A 20,700-nucleotide genomic window follows, 5' to 3' on the forward strand; every position below is an offset into this window, starting at 1 on the left:
ACCCTGCAGCCCGGAACAGCCTGTGCAATAGTTGGTTCTAGCTCATTAAAGGGAGGGTTAATATCCTGAGTCATGTCTGGCTACTGCTGCTGGCACAGGAATGCATCTCCCTTTTGATGAGGTTTTCCAGCTGAAGGATAAGCAGAACGATGTTGTGACTATGTACTGCTGCTGATGTGCAATCCGATAGCGAGGCCTCGAGACAGCTAAAAGAAGCAGTCTGTGTGTAATGTAATTACAGTGCTGACGAGGGCTGTGATGCAGGATTAGGTGCTATATACAGTACAGAAACTGCTCGACACTTCAGTAGCACTCCTGAGGCATAGGTGGGTGAAGATGCTGCTTATCTCGGTCAAGCGGATGCTTAACTTATTTCGAAATCTCTTTTAGTAACAGGATCACAGTGATTGCTTATTGATGGGAACAGTTCTGCTAATTCGACCACCTTCAAAGCATGTGATGACTGGATTCACATAGAATTGTTTTATTTTAATAAGTCTGCTACAGAGGATTATTTTTAAAAAGCCATTTTTAAAAAAAACCCACCCCTCCCTGTTGCAGAGCAGTGCCACGCTATATCTTTATCCACATTGCTGACCTCACTTGGAGTTTCAAGGTAAGAGCTATCTTCACTGAGATGGGTGTGAACCTTTCAAACAAAACCCTTTTGAGAAAGAAGAGGTTTTCTCCCAATCAGCAGGATAACAAAAGCATGTAATATGTTCAAGGGTGCATTCACCATTGAAACTGTATTTGTATTTTGTTTAGTCAAGATTCTTCATGTGCGTAATGAGAGAATGGATTAGAATGGGACAGGTGTTACAAGGGTAATATAATTTAAACATAATGTATGTACAGTGGGGTGAAGATGAGCCAAGTAAGACCAATGGGTGTTGACACCGATGGGTGTTTAGATTGTCAACTTCAGCTGCAGTGCCAGGTGTCCCATCATAGTTCCTTGTCTTCCTAGCTAGATGCTCTGCATCTTATGGTTGGACAAGTGATGGTTATAGTACTGTCTGCAGTAACAGTCTGCATCACAGGAATATTGACAGAGGGTTTCTGTCAGCATTGGGACCCATCTTACAACAGAGACACTCTCTATCATTTCATGGAATCTCAATAATAAATCCTGTCCTGCTTTTACAGCTGGTTCTTGACCTCCTGTGTTACTTCTCACTGTGAAAGCTATGATGATCTGTCATTTTGTTTTAAACTCTGGCCCCTTTCAACTATGAAAGAAAGTTGTTTCGATCAAAGTAGAAAGCACAATCAGAGAAAACAAATGTTGATCTCTGAAATTGAGGAAACACCTCGACTAGTTTGTTGACTTGGAAATTATGATGATGCAACTGAACAGTCATAATCAGGTATTTCAACCTACAGCTTAGGAGCAGCCATTTTGTATCAGAACTGTAGCATTGCAAATGAGGGATGAACAGCACCCCTCTTAATGAAGCCACTGGGTGTCAGGAAGTCATTTAAGGAGGAGTTTTAAACACATTGCTGTGTGTGGGCTGTCTCTAACAGTCAGTTTTAGGTAAAAGCTACAATAACCAGGGTTAGCTGGCAGAATGTGCAATTACCTTTTACAATGTTCTGCATTATGTGACACTTTGTTTCCCTTTCAGTCGTTAAAATTAGAAGCATCAGCATATATTGGTACTTTTATTCCATTGTGCTCTCTCTCAAACATGTGGGTATGTGTGTCATTGTTCTTTCCTCTGCATAGTTTCTTCTGAATCATAAGTTACAAACAAAACCGGGTCGCTGTCAAAAATCTTAAAATGTGCAGACTACAGCTTCTCACATAATTTTAATCAGCTGTAGTTCTGAACAGATCAGTGTTATTCATGGTATTGGAGCTAGAAGCAGTAAATAGTCATAATCTGCACACTGTTCTCGTATGAGTGACCTTGTGGGGTCAGATGGGGTAGGCTTTCATTTCAGTATTTTATTTAAAATGCCTGTTGGAGTAAAACAAATCCGTATTTAGAAGTGTTTCCGAAATTCATAACCATGTACAATATTTCCCACTGTAACTAATTGTTAAGTGGGAAAAGCTGGATTGAAAGGGTTAATGCATCGATGAGGAACATTTTGGGCAATCTCTCTGCGCTAGCTTAGAAGAGATGTATTTAAAGATGTCCATTCTTGCCAAAATCATTGTTTCTAACCTTTACATTTAAAGCAGATAAACCCTTGATCACAAGGATAGAGAGGTAGAGACAAGTTTGGAAGTCATTCCTTTAAATTGTTGAGAGTTATAGAATGACCCAACTGAATATGATGGTACCAGACATACAGTGACCCTACCCTAAGTATTTTCCTGTAAAATCCAAGCCTGCGCAAGCACTCCAATGCAGCATTCAGAGATACTGCATTAACCACTGTGCAGCTCTTTTGAGGAAGCATTAAACCAAAATATTTCTAGTGGCTCTCATGGTGTTTTTAGAGCTAGATATTTATTTGAATCCTGGCCTACATTGGTTGGCAGCACCTCAACTTTAACATTCCTACCCTGATGTTGCTATAGCTACTTGCAGTTTTACAATCCTCAAAATTTCTGTGTTCCTCCAATTCTTGCATGTTGTGCTTCCTCGAAGACCATCACCACACTCCTGATGGTCTTGTCTTTGACTCTGGAATTCTCCCCTTGATCCTCTCCATCTCTCTGCCTCGCTTTAAGATGCACCTTAAAACCTATCTATCTGACTAGGCTTTTAATCTTCTGTTCTTATCATTCTTTATGTGACTCAATGTCAGATTTTGTTATAATGTTGATATGGAACATCTTGAAGTGCTTTCCTACATGGGCTTGAAGAGTTGCTTCTGTTGTGGTTTACTTTCTTGCAAGGAATTTTGTTTATACACAGGGGATGGTCAGTGACATAATGCTGCAATGATGCTTGTTACAGTGTGCATGTGAAAAGAAAGAACTTGATTTCTGTAACATTGTTGTCATCCTCGGGACACCTGAAACTAACAAATTCCTTTGGCATGAAGATGTTGTTTTCAAGGCAAATCCAGCGCAGTAGAGACTCTACGAGTTGGTATGTTTGAAATGATGATTCAAGGTGTCCAGGGATTTACTTATGAGAACCATTCCCATTAAATTCCCTGTCTCCACCACCTGTTGATGTGAACCCAGCAAGGATGTCAAATGTTGTATTCCAATTACCAACCAGGTCAAGATCAGCAGTAAAGGTCGATTAGCATAGTTAGCTGAGAATGCCACACCATCAGGGACTCGCCTTCAGATTTAAGTAGATGCGGCAGACTGCAGCTCTATTTATCACTGTGTCCCTGACTTCTACTTCAATTCAAATCGAATTTTGTCCATTTTCAGGGATGTTCACTTAAAAGCCACTTAATATTGTGGTTAGTTTTTAAATTTACAACTAATTGAGAAAGACACATTTTTATGAATATTATGAGAAAAATATATCAAAATGGCCATAATGCATTTCAATTTACTGTTTATCTTCAATTAACTTTGACATTTTAATGTTGCCTAACTGTTACATTACCATCTATGAGCCTGCTATCCAAATGCAGTGCAGCAAACTATTTTATTAGAGTAGGGATGAGATAATCCAGTAACTTTATGTTACTAGAGTAACAGTCAGCTGCTGTCAATGCACAGCCTTAATGTTAAGCATGGTAAAGGATATTATAATTTTTTGTTTTTTAAACTTTAAAAATTCTTAAAGGAAGTCTATTCTAGATGCAGTGATGACTAATACCGCAAACACGCCTCATCACAGTGACATGCTTTGTACAGTTGGAGAGATATCAATAGATTGTGTGTTGTGTGTGTTGATCATTAATGTGCCTTCACTGAGCAGATTTCTTAAAATGATGTTTGGAACGCAGAACAATCATAAAGAATAATCTAGATTATTTTTTAAACAACAACTAGCTAAAAAAGGATAGGAATTAAACTTCTTTAAAAAAAAAATTCAGTTTGAACCTGGATAGAATGAAGATATTAATCTGAACAAACAAGGAAGGATTATAGTATGTGAGATACTGAAAGGTCAGAGACAGTCATAGATAAATCATCTATGACTCTCTTTGACCTTCATCCTCCCATGGCATAGGCCATAATGAATTAGATGTTAGGGTGTGTTAGGACCCAGGACCAAAATGCCAAATTTATGTTGCTGAATACTGGGAACTCTTTTTTTTAAAGTAGACAAAGTGTGAGATCGAGGGGAGAATAAATAAAGGGAATAAAGCAACAAGATTAAACAAACAAAAATAAAGTTTTCTACACAATATTAGTCCACTCATATTGTCTACAATACATGTGCAACTTATATTTTAACACCCAGAACTAACATGTGGCAAATATGTATGACAGACTCTGATCAAACACCCCAGTTTGCATCAAACACAAATATAATCAAGATAGATCCCACAGATTTACTGAGCTCTCTAAACCCAATTTGTGTAGGTCAGCAATACTGCTAATAGCAGCATTCCTTACATCCCTAGTGGGGTCTGCTTCAGTCTCTTTCCCAACTGCTGGCAATCTTTGTATCTCTTCAGTGACACTTAAACTGTCCTGAGTGTCGTATTAGTCCCTCACCTATTGCTAGGCAGAATTGAACGGTGCCACTTTGCAACTGTCTGTTCCACATATAGTAAATTCTCAATAATACTAGAAGTGGATTTCAGCATAGGAGTTTTGCATGCTGGGCCTACTATGCTAGAAATTGATTTTCTCATTTTAAGAGGTACTCCTCCTGTTATAGGGCATTTCTCTCTATCCACATTCTCTTCTCCTCCCGACCTCTCTCTGATCTTTGCCAGTTTCCCAGACCAGAATCCGTTCTCTCTGCTATATAGGATGCCCAGTCTGGCTTCCTCTTCCCTCCACCCTGGTGCATCTGTGCTTTTTCTACCTCTCCTGTCACCCCAATGCAATGTCACTTTTACTTTGTGCCTCTTGTCAGCCAGGTCCTCAAGCACTATCTCTGAGTTCCCTACCAACATTATCCCATTCCATCTCACCAAGACACTCTGTTTTCTCAACCAAGATAATTTCCCTCTTTCCCAACCTCGCCCCCCCCCCCCCACCCCCCCCACCCCACAGTTTCTGCATCTCTCCCCCTTCACTGTTGAGCAGCACCACTGAGATCAATGAAGTAAGCTCATGGGTGGAGATGAACTTCTTGCTGGAGCTGTAGTGAGTTGTATCAGTGCTATTTCAGCACCTTTGGTTGTTCCCCATCTAAGTTATAATCTCCCTCAGTTTGCTATTATTGGCAAATCTATTCAAAGTTGTTCATATTCTTCACTTCTTTCCTCTCTCTGTTTATTCCTGCTCGTGTTTCTTCCCTCTACTTCCATTTCACCCATTTCCTTTCCCTTCTCCTGTTTCTCACTCAATTCCTCCACAGCTGTTCTTCTATTCTTTGGGTGGAATTTTTCAGATGTGATGGGTTGGGGGGTGGGTGAGGTGTGGGGGTGGGGGGGGAGCCGGGTTCCCATCTGGTCGCCCTGCAGAAGGTTGGCTAGAGTTGGGCTTTTGGTCGGAGGACATCCCATCTCAGAAAACAGCCAGCTATCTGGTTGGTTAGTAGCTCTGTAGTCACAAAAGCACAACCTGGAGCAGTGCGCAATGCTGGGAACACCAGCAGTCCCAGCAATCATCACGACAGACCAGGTAGGTACTGGTGGAGTGAGCTGAGTGGGGTTATTGAGGAAGAGAGGAGTAAACCTAAGAAAGGAAGCTGCAGTTTGAGGTTTTTGGGGGATGGTTGGGGGGGAGGTGGTGGAGGTGGAGGTGGTGGGGGGGCGGGGAGGGGGGGTGATGCCTGATCCCAAATGGGTGGCATGGTGGCTTAGTAGTGAGCACTGCTGCCTCACAGCGCCAGGGTCCCAGGTTTGATTCCCACCTCGGGCGACTGTCTGTCTGGAGTTTGCACATTCTCCCAGTGTCAGCATGGGTTTCCTCCAGGTGCTCCGGTTTCCTCGCACAATCCAAAGATGTGCAGGTTATGTGAATTGGTCATGCTAAATTGCCCATAGTGTAGATTATTAGTCAGGGGTAAATGTAGAATAGGGGAATGGGTCTGGGTGGGTTACACTTCGGAGGGTCAGTGTGGACTTTAGATTAGATTAGACTTACAGTGTGGAAACAGGCCCTTCGGCCCAACAAGTCCACACCGACCCGCCGAAGCGAAACCCACCCATACCCCTACATTTACCCCTTACCTAACACTACGGGCAATTTAGCATGGCCAATTCACCTGACCCGCACATCTTTGGACTGTGGGAGGAAACCGGAGCACCCGGAGGAAACCCACGCAGACACGGGGAGAACGTGCAAACTCCACACAGTCAGTCACCTGAGTCGGGAATTGAACCCGGGTCTCAGGTGCTGTGAGGCAGCAGTGCTAACCACTGTGCCACCGTGCCGCCCACGGGCTATTGGGCCATGCAGCCATTGGGCTAATGGCTGTTTCCACATTGTAGGGATTCTAATTCTAATTCAAAGGAAGCTCCCACCTGAGGCCTGAACAGGATGATCAACTGGAGTTGAAAAGATTTACAAGAATGTCGTCAGGGTTGGTGGGTTTGTGCTGTAGGGAGAGGCTGAATAGGCTGGGGCTGTCATCCCTGTAGCATCGGAGGCTGAGGGGTGACCTTATGGAGGTTTGTAAAATCATGAGGGGCATGGATAAGATAAAGAGACAAGATCTTTTCCCTGGGGTGAGGGAATCCAGCACTGGAGGGCATAGGTCTAGGGTGAGAGGGAAAAGATTTAAAAGGGACTTAAGGGGCAACTTTTTCACACAAAGGGTGATGCGTGTCTGAAATGAGCTGCCAGAGGAAGTGGTGGAGCTGATACAATTACAACATTTAAATGGGTATATGAATAGGAAGGGTATAGAGAGAGGGACTAAGTGAATTTACGATATGAGGTTGGCATCTGGTTTGGACCAAAGGGTTTGTTTCCGTGCTGTACATCTCTCTGCCTCTATTCCCTAAACTTCTCCTGCAAAACAGAAAATTGTGGGAAGAGGTCTTTGAGTGACCAATAATTGGCCTCTTTTGGGTCTCAACTGCATGGGCAGACTCCTTGCCCTCCATGTACAGTTGCACTTGGGACAGGCAAGAAAGTCACTTGGGGATTTCACAGTCTTCTGCCCCTAACCTCCATTTGGACCTGTAAAATTACCCCTTCAGTTCCTTTTTTGCATTTATCTTTACTTATTATTTAGTTTTTGCATCCCTTATTTGTCTCTGTAACTTTTCTTTGCTCTGTTTCTAATGGCATTCTGCATTAGGAAAAGGATAGGACAGATGGCCGAAGAAAGAAGCACCAGGCTGAGGCAGCACATGTTTCACAGATGGAGGGAGGCACATTTGGAAACATCTGCGTCAAGGCAGGTAAAGCAGCAGCCTCAACATTGCAAATGTCTTCATGTGATCTGTTTGATTTTAAGTAAATAAAAGTACAAAGGACTCGGAGATATTCTTCAGGGGACAGTTAGAAAGAGCCCTGCATGAAGGCTGTTCTTCAAAATGCCGATAATAGTCTGACAGCAACACCCTAAAAAGGTTTTAGAAAACATAGCAACGCCCAAGAAAGGTTTCAGAAAACCATGAAATGGTGACTGTACCCTGCCTGTAGCAGATCTGGAGCAGGTTTATGCAGGTCATATCTTTGTGATGTAACAGTCATATCTTTGTGATGTAACAGTCATATCTTTGTGATGTGACGGTCACATCAAAACTGCACCAGAGTGATTGGAAATGTGCGCTTGGGGCAGTAGCTTGTGCTGTAACCCCAGTAAGAGAGCTGGGCTCACAGCCTGGCGGTGACGTTAACTCCCTCACTCAGTGCATTTCTGCTTTCCAGCTGGCAACAAGAGAACCAGCTGCTGCTGCAGAGAGTCCAAGGTTGTATGCTGTTTGTTTTGAACAGCCTTTAATCCTGGAACTATTCAGTACCAAAGGAGCATCTTCTGTTGCTGCATACTGTAACTGTTCACCAGATTTCATAAACCACCCTTACTGGGCAGGGAGTGCAAATCATATTTATGCTGTGCCTGCACGTCATGCTCCCTTTCCTCCTCAGGTGACTACTGTTCCCCACCCATTCGGCCTGGGACCAGGATACTGGGAAGGTGAAAGCAATACATCTGTAGCACTTGCCCTGGAAAATGTTATAAATTTAGACCATATAGAAGGTTGACAATGGCAGCAGATCCTCACTCCCTCTTTTGTGGCGCTGTGATGTCTCTGTACCTCACTTCATTCTGAGGGCCCAATTTTAGGATTCAAAAATAGCTATTGCCGGGTGCACCCATCCCTGCGATGGTCATTTTGGCTGAGATCAGTTTAGGACCACTAGGGCTAGCCCCACTCATCAAACGAGCTGCAAATTAGATTCATTAAGAAACTTTTTAAAGGTAGGTAATGGAAATTGACTGGAATTTTCCCATTAGCCTACAGTTTCCTAATGGTAAAAACAATGACTGCAGATGCTGGAAACCAGATTTGGGATTAGTGGTGCTGGAAGAGCACAGCAGTTCAGGCAGCATCTGAGGAGCAGCAAAATCGACATTTCGGGCAAAAGCCCTTCATCAGGAATAAAGGCAGAGAGCCTGAAGCATGGAGAGATAAGCTAGAGGAGGGTGGGGGTGGAGAGAAAGTAGCATGGAGTACAATAGCTGAGTGGGGGAGGGGATGAAGGTGATAGGTCAGGGAGGAGGGTGGAGTGGATAAGTGGAAAAGAAGATAGGCAGGTAGAACAAGTCATGGGGACAGTGCTGAGCTGGAAGTTTGGAACTAGGGTGAGGTGGGGGAAGGGGAAATGAGGAAACTGTTGAAGTCCACATTGATGCTCTGGGATTGAAGTGTTCCGAGGCGGAAGGTGAGGCGCTCTTCCTCCAGGCGTCTGGTGGTGAGGGAGCGGCGGTGAAGGAGATCCAGGACCTCCATGTCCTCGGCAGAGTGGGAGGGGGAGTTGAAATGTTGGGCCACAGGGCGGTGTGGTTGATTGGTGCGGGTGTCCCGGAGATGTTCCCTAAAGCGCTCTGCTAGTAGGTGTCCAGTCTCCCCAATGTAGAGGAGACTGCATCGGGAGCAACGGATGCAATAAATGATATTAGTGGATGTGCAGATAAAACTTTGATGGATGTGGAAGGCTCCTTTAGGGCCTTGGATGGAGGTGAGGGAGGAGGTGTGGGCACAAGTTTTACAGTTCCTGCGGTGGAAGGGGAAGTGCCAGGATGGGAGGATAAGTTGTAGGGAGGTGTGGACCTGACCAGATAGTCACGGAGGGAACGGTCTTTGCGGAAGGCAGAAAGGGGTGGGGAGGAAAATATATCCCTGGTGGTGGGGTCTTTTTGGAGGTGGCGGAAATGTCAGCGGATGATTTGGTTTATGTGAAGGTCGGTAGGGTGGAAGGTGAGCACCAGGGCCGTTCTGTCCTTGTTATGGTTGGAGGGGTGGGGTCTGAGGGCGGAGGTGCGGGATGTGGATGAGATGCCTTGGAGGACATCCTTAACCATGTGGGAAGGGAAATTGCGGTCTCTAAAGAAGGAGGCCATCTGGTGTGTTCTGTGGTGGAACTGTTCCTCCTGGGAGCAGATACGGCAGAGGCGGAGGAATTGGGAATACGGGATGGCATTTTTGCAAGAGGTAGGGTGGGAAGAGGTGTAATCCAGGTAGCTGTGGGAGTCGGTGGGTTTGTAAAAAATGTCAGTGTCAAGTCGGTTGTCAGTAATGGACATGGAGAGGTCCAGGAAGGGGAAGGAGGTGTCAGAGATGGTCCAGGTAAATTTAAGGTCAGGTTGGAATGTGTTGGTGAAGTTGATGAATTGCTCAACCTCCTCTCAGGAGCATGAGGTGGCGCCAATGCAGTCATCAATGTAGCGGAAGAAGAGGTGGGGAGTGGTGCCGGTGTAATTACAGAAGATCAACCCACCCCAAATAATCCACCGACATTTCCGCCACCTCCAAAGAGACCCCACCACCGGGGATATATTTCCCTCCCCACCCCTTTCCGCCTTCCGCAAAGACCGTTCCCTCCGTGACTACCTGGTAAGGTCCACGCCCCTCTACAACCCACCCTCCCATCCTGGCACTTTCCCCTGCCACCGCTGGAACTGCAAAACCTGCGTCCACACCTCCTCCCTTACCTCCATCCAAGGCCCTAAACAAGCCTTCCACATCCAAAGTTTTACCTGCACATCCACTAATATCATTTATTGCATCCGTTGCTCCCGATGCGGTCTCCTCTACATTGGGGAGAGTGGATGGCCTCCTAGCAGAGCGCTTTAGGAAACATCTCCGGGACACCCGCACCAAACAACCACACTGCCCTGTGGCCCAACATTTCAACTCCCCCTCCCACTCTGTCGAGGACATGGAGGTCCTGGGCCTCCTTCACCACTGCTCCCTCACCACCAGACGCCTGGAGGAAGAACGCCTCATCTTCCACCTCGGAGCACTTCAACCCCAGGGCATCAATATGGACTTCAACAGTTTCCTTATTTCCCCTTCCCCCACCTCACCCTAGTTCCAAACTTCCAGCTCAGCACTGTCCCCATGACATGTCCTACCTGCCTATTTTCTTTTCCACCTATCCACTCCACCCTCCTCCCTGACCTATCACCTTCATCCCCTCCCCCACTTACCTATTGTACTCTATGCTACTTTCTCCCCACCCCCACACTCCTCTAGCTTATCTCTCCACGCTTCAGACTCTCTGCCTTTATTCCTGATGAAGGGCTTTTGCCCGAAATGTCGCTTTTGCTGCTCCTCGGACGCTGCCTGAACTGCTGTGCTCTTCCAGCACCACTAATCCAAAATACGGTTTCCTGATGGTTTAGTGCCGTTCATCTGCTTGAGGTGGGCAACCAGCAGCAGGCATGCCAACGCTCCAGGCCATTGGCCTGGGGTGGATTGCAGAGTGACAGCCAAATGCTGCCCTGTGGAGTGACTCCCTTACAGTCATCTTAACTTCCTCCCATTCCCATATTGGTAGACTGGCTGCTTTGTCTGCTGTTTAATTGAACTCTAAAGCATTACTTAAAGAGCACCTTCACATTAGGCACCATGTCAGTTTACTTACCAGTCATTGCTGCTGGTTGTTTACCTGGAACAGACAGGCCATCCAGGTTCACTAACCAATCCGTTCCCTAGAATTGGACAGGAGCCTATCTCTGGGGCAAGTCAGAGAGTGATGTGGTCAAAATTCCAATGTGAGACTGTTGATCCATGTGCAGTTTTGGGACCCACAAATAATCCCAGTTCCTCTTCCCCGTGGCCAATTCAGAAATTTATCTGTTTCCCCTCCCCCACAATGCCACCATCACCTGCTTCCATCCGACAGGGATAATCTCTGGAAATCTCACAGCATACCGAGTCTCTGTTCTTTGTTTTTATAACCATTGCATTCTGCCTGGCATGATGTATGGGTAAAAGCAGTTGCAAATCATCTTCTGTCCTGAGTAAAGTGTACCTTATGCCATGAGAAAATTGGTCTACTGAACAAAATAACTGACTGATGTGATTAGAGTTGAGATGTACTCTTGGGGCTACAACTAAATTCCAGGTGCACTTACGCATTGCCTCTGCATTGCAGAGAGAAGCATTCTGGTCAGTGTACCTTGCAGGTAAAAAAGTTATGAAGTTGCATCTGTAATGTAATGGTTTAAATAGCATGGTTAACCTTTTCAATATTTCAAGCTACTTTTCTCTTTTTACATCTTCAAGGATGCAATTTTCTACGGTGATTTTAGACTCTGAACCCGGTTTTTTAAAGATATTAGTTTATGGAGTGTAAATTTCATTGGCAAAACCAGTATTTATCACCCATTCCTAATTTCTGTTAAGGGCGGCACGGTGGCTTAATGGTTAGCACTGCAGCCTCACATGCCAGGGACCCAGGTTCGATTTCAGCCTCGGGCGACTGTCTGTGTGGAGTTTGCACATTCTCCCTGTGTCTGTGTGGGTTTCCTCCGGGTGCTCCGGTTTCCTCCCACAGTCCAAAGATGTGCAGATTAGGTGAATTGGCCATGCTAAATTGCCCATAGTGTTAGGTGCATTAGTCAGAGGGTAATGAGTCTGGGTAGGATACTCTTCAGAAGGTCGGTGTTGACTTGTTGGGCCGAAGGGCCTGTTTCCACACTGTAGGCAATCTAATCGAAAAACACTGGCCAAGTGCCTTCTTCAGCCTCAGCAGTCTATGTGTAGGTGCTCTCATTGTGTTGAGATGGCCTCCTTCTTTAAAGACCGCAAATTCCTCTCCCACATGGTTGATGATGCCCTCCAGTGCATCTCATCTACGTCCCACACCTCCGCCCTCGAACCCCACCCCTCCAACAGTAACAAATTCAGAACATGCCCCCACCCCGGTCCTCACCTTTCACCCTACCAATCTCTGTATACATCGCATCATCCTCCACCATTTCCACACCTACAAACGGACCCCACCACCAGAGATATATTCCCCCCCACTCCTACCCGCTTTCTGTAAAGACTACCACGTCAGGTCCACACCCCCCTATAACAACCCACCCTCCCCTTCCGGCACCTTCCCTCCCACCGCAGGAATTGAAAACCCTGTGCCCACGCCTCCCCCCTCACCTCCGTCCACGGCCCCAAAGGAGCCTTCCATATCCATCAAAGTTTCACCTGCCCTTCCACTCATGTCAATTACAGTATCCCTTCCTCCTCATGCGGGCTCCTCTACTTTGGGAAGACAGGATGCCTACTCGCAGAGCACTTCAGACAATACCTCTGGGACGCCCACACCAATCAACCCCGCTGCCCTGTGGCCGAACACTTCAATTTCCCCTTCCACTCTGCCGAGGACTTACAGGTCCTGAGCCTCCTCCATCACCTCTCCCTCACCACCTGACACCTGGAGGAAGAAAGCCTCATCTTCCGCTTGGGACCCTTCAACCCCAGGGCATCAATGTGGATTTCACCAGTTTCCTCATTTCCCCTCCCCCCTCCCACCTTATCCCAGTTCCAAATTTCCAGCTCAGCACCGTCCTCATGACCTGTCCCACCTGCCAATTCCCCTTCCCACCTATCCGCTTCACCCTCCCCACCAACCTATCACCTTTACCCCCACCTCCATCTACCTATTGCACTCTCAGCTACCTTCCCTCCAGCCCCACACCCCTCCCATTTGCCTCTCCACCCCTAGGTTCCCAGCCTCATCCCTGATGAAGGGCTTTTGCCCAAAGCATGGATTTTCCTGCTCCTCGGATGCTGCCTGACCTGCTGTGCTTTTCCAGCACCACCATCTTGATTCTAATCTCCCGCATCTGCAGTACTCACTTGCACCTAGTTTCAGAATTTTGACCCAGCCAGGATGAAGGACTAATAAGAGAGATGCCAAATCAATATGGCGTGAAACTTGGAAAGGAACTAGTATATTTTTCTACAAGCTTCCTGTCCTGGGGCTTCCAGGTGATAGATGGCTGGAACTTAGGGATATTGCTGAAGTAGTTTTTAACAATCTGTTTCAGTGTAACTTATAGATAGCATGCATTGCTGCGCAATATGCAATAGTGCAGAGAACTAATGTTTAAGGTGGTGAATGGGGTGCCAGTAAAGTTGGTTGCTTGGATGTTTTCAAGCTTCTTCAATTTTGCTGGAGGTGCACTCATCCAATCAACTTGAGAGTATTCCATCACATTCCTGACTTGTGCTTTGTGGATAGAAAGACTTTGAAGGGTGACATGGTGCATTACATGCCCTAGAATGTCTAGCATTTTTATACAGCTACTCCAGTTAAGTTCATGGTAACCACCACCCCTTCCTGCCCTCAAGGTCATTGATAGTAAAGGTTAGTGATGGTACTGTTGTTGAATATGATAATGGTCCCTGCAGAATGTAAACCAAAATAACCAAATGTATTGAATGACTCTGAAGGAAGACATACCAATACAATTCCACTTTTTGTAGCTTTTGCTTCAACACAAAGCAAAATCAATGTAAATTACACATGAATTAACAGGCAAATGATACTTCAAATGCACAGGTAGATTTCATTTAAAATCATCGATGTGAAAAAGATATGTCTTGCACATCCATAAGCAGCCAGGTCACCCCTTGGACAAATGTTGCATGCTATACAATTTGATGTTCTTTATTCGCACAAGGTAGGGAGGATTTCAATCCTACAATAGTTTCAATCTTCAAGTTTCACAGGTACAGTTATCATCATCAAGGAACATTTCTAGGAATTCTGTCTCTCAAGCCACAGAATTTCAGACTTATAACTTGCCAGTATTCTTTTTCAACCTATCAACCAAAATACTCTGGCATCCAGCTCTTATACCAATCAAGTTACTCCAGTCATTTAGTTTGTCTCCAGCACTACCATATTTTTAACTTTTTGTAATTGTCTCTCTGCCTAATTTAATCAGATTATAGCTCATCTCTTTGCTTGTTATTCAGCTGTTGACACTTTACTCACACCATCTAATACTCTTGGTCACCTGCAGAGAATTATTTTTTGTCATTCCATTCACACCAGTTGTATGGCCTTTTGACCTCTCTGTCCTTGATCTCTCTGTGTCTGTGCGCTCTTCTCTCTCACTTCTCCTGACAAAGGGGCTGTGCTCCAAAAGTTTGTGATTTCAAATGAACCTGTTGGACTATAACCTGGTTTCGTGTGACTCCTGACTTTGTCCACCCCAGTCCGACACTGGCACCTCCACATCAAAATACCCCAGTTCACGGTTTGATTACATATGGGAAACTCTCAGTCTTCTAGTATCGCTGAGTTATTCACAAAGCTTTCCAGATTTTAGATTATTTTTAACTAGCTTGGATAATATATCCAAAAGTTACTTTTTCTGCCAGCATTCAGTACCTGCTGTAGGGTCACTCTGGCAGCTAAGTGTTTCAGGAATCAGTCAGTAGTGATGTTCACAAACATTCTTGTTGATGCATGTTGTAATCCCCAGCCAGTATTTATTCTGTACTTCCCTACCTTCATTGCATCTTCCAATTGGTGTTGAACTTGGAATATTGATTCATTGCCAGAGGGAAGATTATTGGTCATAAATGGGTGCCTTGAGTAGTCAATATTTACATTACTAGGCCAAATGTCTCTTCACCTGTGTTTCAATTCAGTTTGATTGCTGGCTAGGAGTCCACACATCCATGTCAGACAGTTATTTGGCTAATCTAAGTTATGACCTCAGACATTAACAAAAATAACTAGGGTAGGTGATACCATTTTTGTGCCCACTGCCCAATATAGACGCTAGGCAATCCATTAGCTTTCTGTAATGATTGGAACCAGGTTGACCTTGTTGACAACAATGTCATTGGTTGGCCCAAGTTAACAATCCCAATCAGGAAAGCCCTGGCTGACTAACATAGAGATCAGAATCTCCTCAGTTCAGACGACTGGCTTTGAGTCGGCTAGCCATAGTCGATGTACTTTTCACAAGTAAATAAAGGGTGGCTTAGTGATGGGATACCAGCCTCTGCAGTTATTTCAATTAATTAGTGGCTATCTCAAATTTATGACTTCAGTTTTAGAATCCTTGATAAGTGGGAACATTTTCTCTAAGTCTTCATTGTCAAAAGCATTCATCATTTAAAGGACAAAACCTACCCTTAAGGTTTAAATATTTGCAATCTCATTCAGATGGTCCATGGAAGCTCCAGGAAAATTGTATGATCTCCTTGTTTGCTATTTTTTCAAGGTCTCCTCAGCTCAGCAACTGCTGTAACAGAAAACAAATTAGCACAGAGAGGAAAAAAAGTTTAACGTGGAGACCAGATTCTCCTCCGTTTAGATGACTGACTCAGAGTTGGCTGGTCACAGCCAGTGTACTGTTGACAAGTAAATAAAAAGTGATTTAGTATTGGGATACTAGCCTCTCTGCAATTACTTCAGTGGCGATGTGAGAAATCAGATGTGCCTGAACAACATTCGCTTGCTACAGTCATCTTGGAGTTGGGGTGAGCATTTCTAGCATCATGCCTTTATTTGGGAAGCTTGACTCATTTGATCCTGCCGTGGGAGACTGGACCCAGTATGTGGAAAAAATGCAATAATTTTTCCAGGTAAATGACATTGGGGCAGATGAAAAGCAACGAGTGATCCTTGTGACTGCTTGCAGAGCAGCAGCGTTCTCAGTTATAAGGGGGTTAACTTTTTCAGGGACACCAAACACTAAAACCTTCCAAGAGTTGACAAAGCTGGTTCAGGAATAGTATGATCCCAAATCTCCTGAAGTTCTGAGATGCTATTGGTTTTACTCAGCTGTTAGAAAAGCAGGGGAATCCATTTCAGGATTTTTGACGAGGTTGAGACAACTGGCAGAGGCATGTGATTTTGGGTTAACACTGAATGAGATGCTGAGAGATAGTTTGGTATGTGTGATTAATGATGTAACCATGCAGAAGTGCATACTAGCTGAAATCCAACTGGCTTTCAAATAGGCACTACAACTAGCTTTGTCATTAGAAAATGCAGTAAATGGAGTATGGGAGCCACAGGGCATCCCAATGCAATGCTGCCTCTAAGCGAGAAGGACAGTTTCATTTGGGGCAAAGTTTAGTACTGAAACCATTCAAATATGTGTAAGGCAAGTTACTTATAAAGTTCGGACAGGTAGTAAGGTCCTGAACAAACACGTGGGTCACTTGAAAACTATTACCTTGCAAATGGAGCAGGAGCAAAACATACCTGGCCCTTCAGAACAGCCAAAAAGCTTGACATAAAGCATAGGTTCTCTGTCTGAGTCGAGCAAAGCTCAGAGTCTGAGATGGATGCAGCCTTGATAACGTTACCACCTGGAAGAAGAGGAGGAAATTCTCCTGAGATACTTCGGACACAAGAGACAGACTACAGTCTGGTACACGCCACCTGTGTCAGAGTCCGACTCAGAAGAACTACTTGAGGCAAAAACATCGCAGGAAAAGTCACAAGCCAAAGACCTGGCAACATCTCTGGATTTAATGGGGGAGGGATATAGTGATTGGAACCAGGTTGACATCACGAACTGCATTGGCTGATATAATCAGGAGATGAGAATCTCCTTAGTTCAGGTGACTGACTCCGAGCTGGCTGGCTGGTCGGCCAGCTCAAAGTCAGTGTATTATGCATAAGTAAGTAAAGGGTGACTTAGTGACAGGATACTGGCATCAGTGCAGTTATTTCACTTTCTCATATAGTTTTGTATTGCATATTGATGCAACTGACTGATCTCTTAGGTCATTTCAGAGAACTGTTATGAGGCAGTCATATTGTGATTGTAGACCCCCAGCATAAAGGCCAAAGCAGGTAAGGACAGGAGGTTTTCTTCCCTAAAGGACAGGTGACAATTCATGAGGAAAAAAAGGATTTCACGTTCGCCATTGTTAATAATGGCTCTTTATTCCAAATTTACTAATATTAGTGAATTCATCTTCACAAACTATCATGATGGCCTTCAAATTTTAGTCTTTAAATTATTAATACAGGCATCTGGAGTATTTGTCCATGTCTGAAGTGAGTGAAAGATTTATTGTCATGTATATCTGGGGTGATGGAGTGAAAAGTGTTATGTTGCCACAGTCTGGTGCCATTTTAAGTTAAAAAAGAAAGTACTTAACTAGATTTCATTTTTATCGACCGGTGTCTCAAACACGCCTCCAGGCTTCTGCAGTATGTCTAGAAGGTTGGTCTCAAGGAGGGCCTGCTCCAGGGGACTGTGCTACTGCACTCAAATGATTGACCTCTTTGTCAATGTTGAGTCTACAATCAATGTTACACTGAGAGACATCAATTCCAAGCAATGTTTTATTTTGGTTAGCAGATGTGATTTGCTACTGTTTTTGGCAATACCTGCAACAGTTTAACCTGAATGCCAGACTATTTTTGTTGTGGCTAACCTATACAGAGGGAACCTTCTCCTCAGAATTATTTTTCAAGAGGGAACTTGAATTCTCAGACCCTTGGGTAAACAGAATCTCTTCAGCAGGTCTTAGTGTGCCTCCTATACTGCACCAGCAAATATGCAATTTAAATTATTTTAAACTATTGACTTGCCCAAGCAAAGGAGTTGATACTCAACATCAGTGACAAGCTGTTTTTATTGTTTCAATTCTTTTTCACTATGTTTCGATCCTCACTTTTATCTGGGGAGTATTTTAAATCATTCAGAACAAATTTAATTTGTGTACTGACCTTGTGAGGAGGATCTGTGGGAGTGCTGAGTCACATAGTTGTGAAGCCAGCAGATGGTTGGCTTTCCTTAATTGTCAGTGGAAATCGTGTTATGTTCATTTCGACTGCCAAAAGCGATTGATCAGTGAGAGAAGCAGGTAATGATTTTCTTGGGGTCAGTCAAAGCTGAATCTATTTCGAATTGAGCTGAAGTTGAAGGATTTATGTTCCTTGTTATTTCATTCTAGGCTTACCTGCTATAATATTTTTTATTTGAAAAAGATTGCCTGGAGATTCCTTTCTGCTTATTTAATTTCAGAAATCAGTATTGTGATATGGTGTCATTGATACGTTTATTTCATAGTAAGCTGTTCTGCTAGAATTTGGTTCAAGCCAAACTCTCTCTCCCTCGCTGTGCTTCAAGTATGTTGGGTCAGGATTTACTGTAGCTGGTGAATAAATTTACCTACTGTTTGTTGGATTTGCCCTTTGCTTGTTAATTTTTGTGATGTTCAGCACTAGACGTTACTGAAATTTAAAGATTCAAATATCACAGGTGTCCATTACCCAGTACCTGTGAGATCAGGAAAAACAATTTGGTTTCTCATTAACCAATCAGGCTGTGAATAAATAACACAGAATCCAAAGCAGGAACTTTAAGTTGAAATAGTAAATACAGTGTCAAGTTAGGGTACTGAGTGAAGTAAAGAGAGAGAAATACACTTTCGATGAAGAGAATGAGGGAGGAGAAAAACAAGGATAATAGAGTCATAGAGATGTAAAGCACTGAAACAGACCCTTCAGTCCAATCCGTCCATGCCGACCAGCTATCCCAACCTAATCTAGTCCCACCTGCCAGCATCCGGCCCATATCCCTAGATAAATGTAAACCAAAATGCATTTCATTTTTTAAAATGTTTTCAACAAATTAAGATCTAAAGGAATGCAACTGCACACTTGTAAAATTTAATTTAGTAATAGAGTTGCTAATATTTATCACATCCCTTTAAAAGGATGCTTAGACTTAAATGGATAAGTCTGAACTTTCTGAGGTGAGGTTAGTCCATATTTATGATGTCATAGCTTTGAATGCCAGATGGCACACAGCCGTTTTTACACAGCTGATAAAGGAGCAGCACATTACGGACAGTAATGCTTGAATTCATAAATGTAACTGTGCATCTGTCCTCATTTGAAGTTGAGTTGTTTGATTTGAACATAGGTTAGAAAATATTGCCAAAATAACAATGATCTTATCATCAACAGAGATCTTATGATGAAGGGCTTATGCTCGAAACGTCGAATTCTCTATTCCTGAGATGCTGCCTAACCTGCTGTGCTTTGACCAGCAACACATTTGCAACAGAGATCTTATCCAACTACGCTTTCCCCACAGGAAAGTGCTGTGGGCAATCAGTTCTGATTCATTATAGTATTAATGACAAACAGTGCAAGTAAAATTTTGTACTAAATTATTTTTATTCAATGGGTTTCTTCTGAGTTTAGCTTCAGGAGATAGATATTTGCAAAATATATGTGAAGTTGAAGTATAGCGACACAGGAATGCAACCCCTGCTTGCATTAGACAGTTTTAAATACCCTGAAAATCTGAGTTGAGAGTATTATTTCTTTTATCCAATATAACCTGACTGTCCATTTTAATTAAAATAATTTTCATTGGAATCAATAATACTGAAGTGACTCAACTTGTAAGGAATGTTAAATTACCCTCCGTGAGTGCATTAAATTATTTTAATTGTAATCACTTTTTCACACATTAACATGAACACATTAGTTCAATTTGTTGGTGGTCAGATGCATAACAACTAACAAGTGGTCAAGCAAAATTTATTTGTACACATGGAGTGCATGAACATTGATGATGGGAGTAATTAGATTAGATTACTTACAGTGTGGAAACAGGCCCTTCGGCCCAGCAAGTCCACACCGACCCGCCGAAGCGCAACACCCCATTCCCCTACATTTACCCCTTTACCTAACACTACGGGCAATTTAGTATGGCCAATTCACCTGACCTGCACATCTTTGGACTGTGGGAGGAAACCGGAGCACCCGGAGGAAACCCACGCAGACACGGGGAGAATGTGCAAACTCCACACAGTCTCTGACGCTGTGAGGCAGCATTGCTAACCACTGTGCCACCGTGCTGCCCAGTATGTGACCATGAAATGCCCATTTTGTAGGAGAGAATGTTTATGTTATTGAGATGGTAGAAGGCAATGATCTGATGGCTTCTTTGGCCAAAACATCAACAAAAGGCCCAGGTATTGAGTATTGAGCAAATAGTGCTCCTCTATACGTGGAAACATTTATGAAGAAAAATTCCAATCAGAAGAAAAGTGACAATCAATGTGACTATCAATTATGTTACATTGATTTTTGTTTGGAGTCTGACTATTAGTAATTTTGATTTGCTTTGATTAACTGTGGAAGGTGCAGTATTAGTTTCACAAAGATGGCTTCATGCATCAATAAACTGTAAATGGAGCAAAAAGAAAGATAGATACATTTTAGAAGCTAAAATA

At 43.7% G+C, this 20,700-nt stretch overlaps 1 long non-coding RNA gene across 1 annotated transcript in view; it reads left to right on the forward strand.

Annotated features, from left to right (window-relative positions):
• Positions 1–306: 306 nt before the first annotated feature.
• The window catches only part of LOC132827393 (uncharacterized), a 49,477-nt gene continuing 29,083 nt past the window's right edge, over positions 307–20,700 (forward strand). Inside the window, exons 1-2 of the long non-coding RNA XR_009645995.1 lie at positions 307–616; positions 7,302–7,404. This is a non-coding gene — a long non-coding RNA (uncharacterized LOC132827393). The remainder of the gene's footprint in view (positions 617–7,301; positions 7,405–20,700) is intronic.

This window comes from Hemiscyllium ocellatum, chromosome 24 (genome assembly GCF_020745735.1).
Source record: "Hemiscyllium ocellatum isolate sHemOce1 chromosome 24, sHemOce1.pat.X.cur, whole genome shotgun sequence".
Classification (NCBI taxonomy): Eukaryota; Metazoa; Chordata; class Chondrichthyes; order Orectolobiformes; family Hemiscylliidae; genus Hemiscyllium; species Hemiscyllium ocellatum.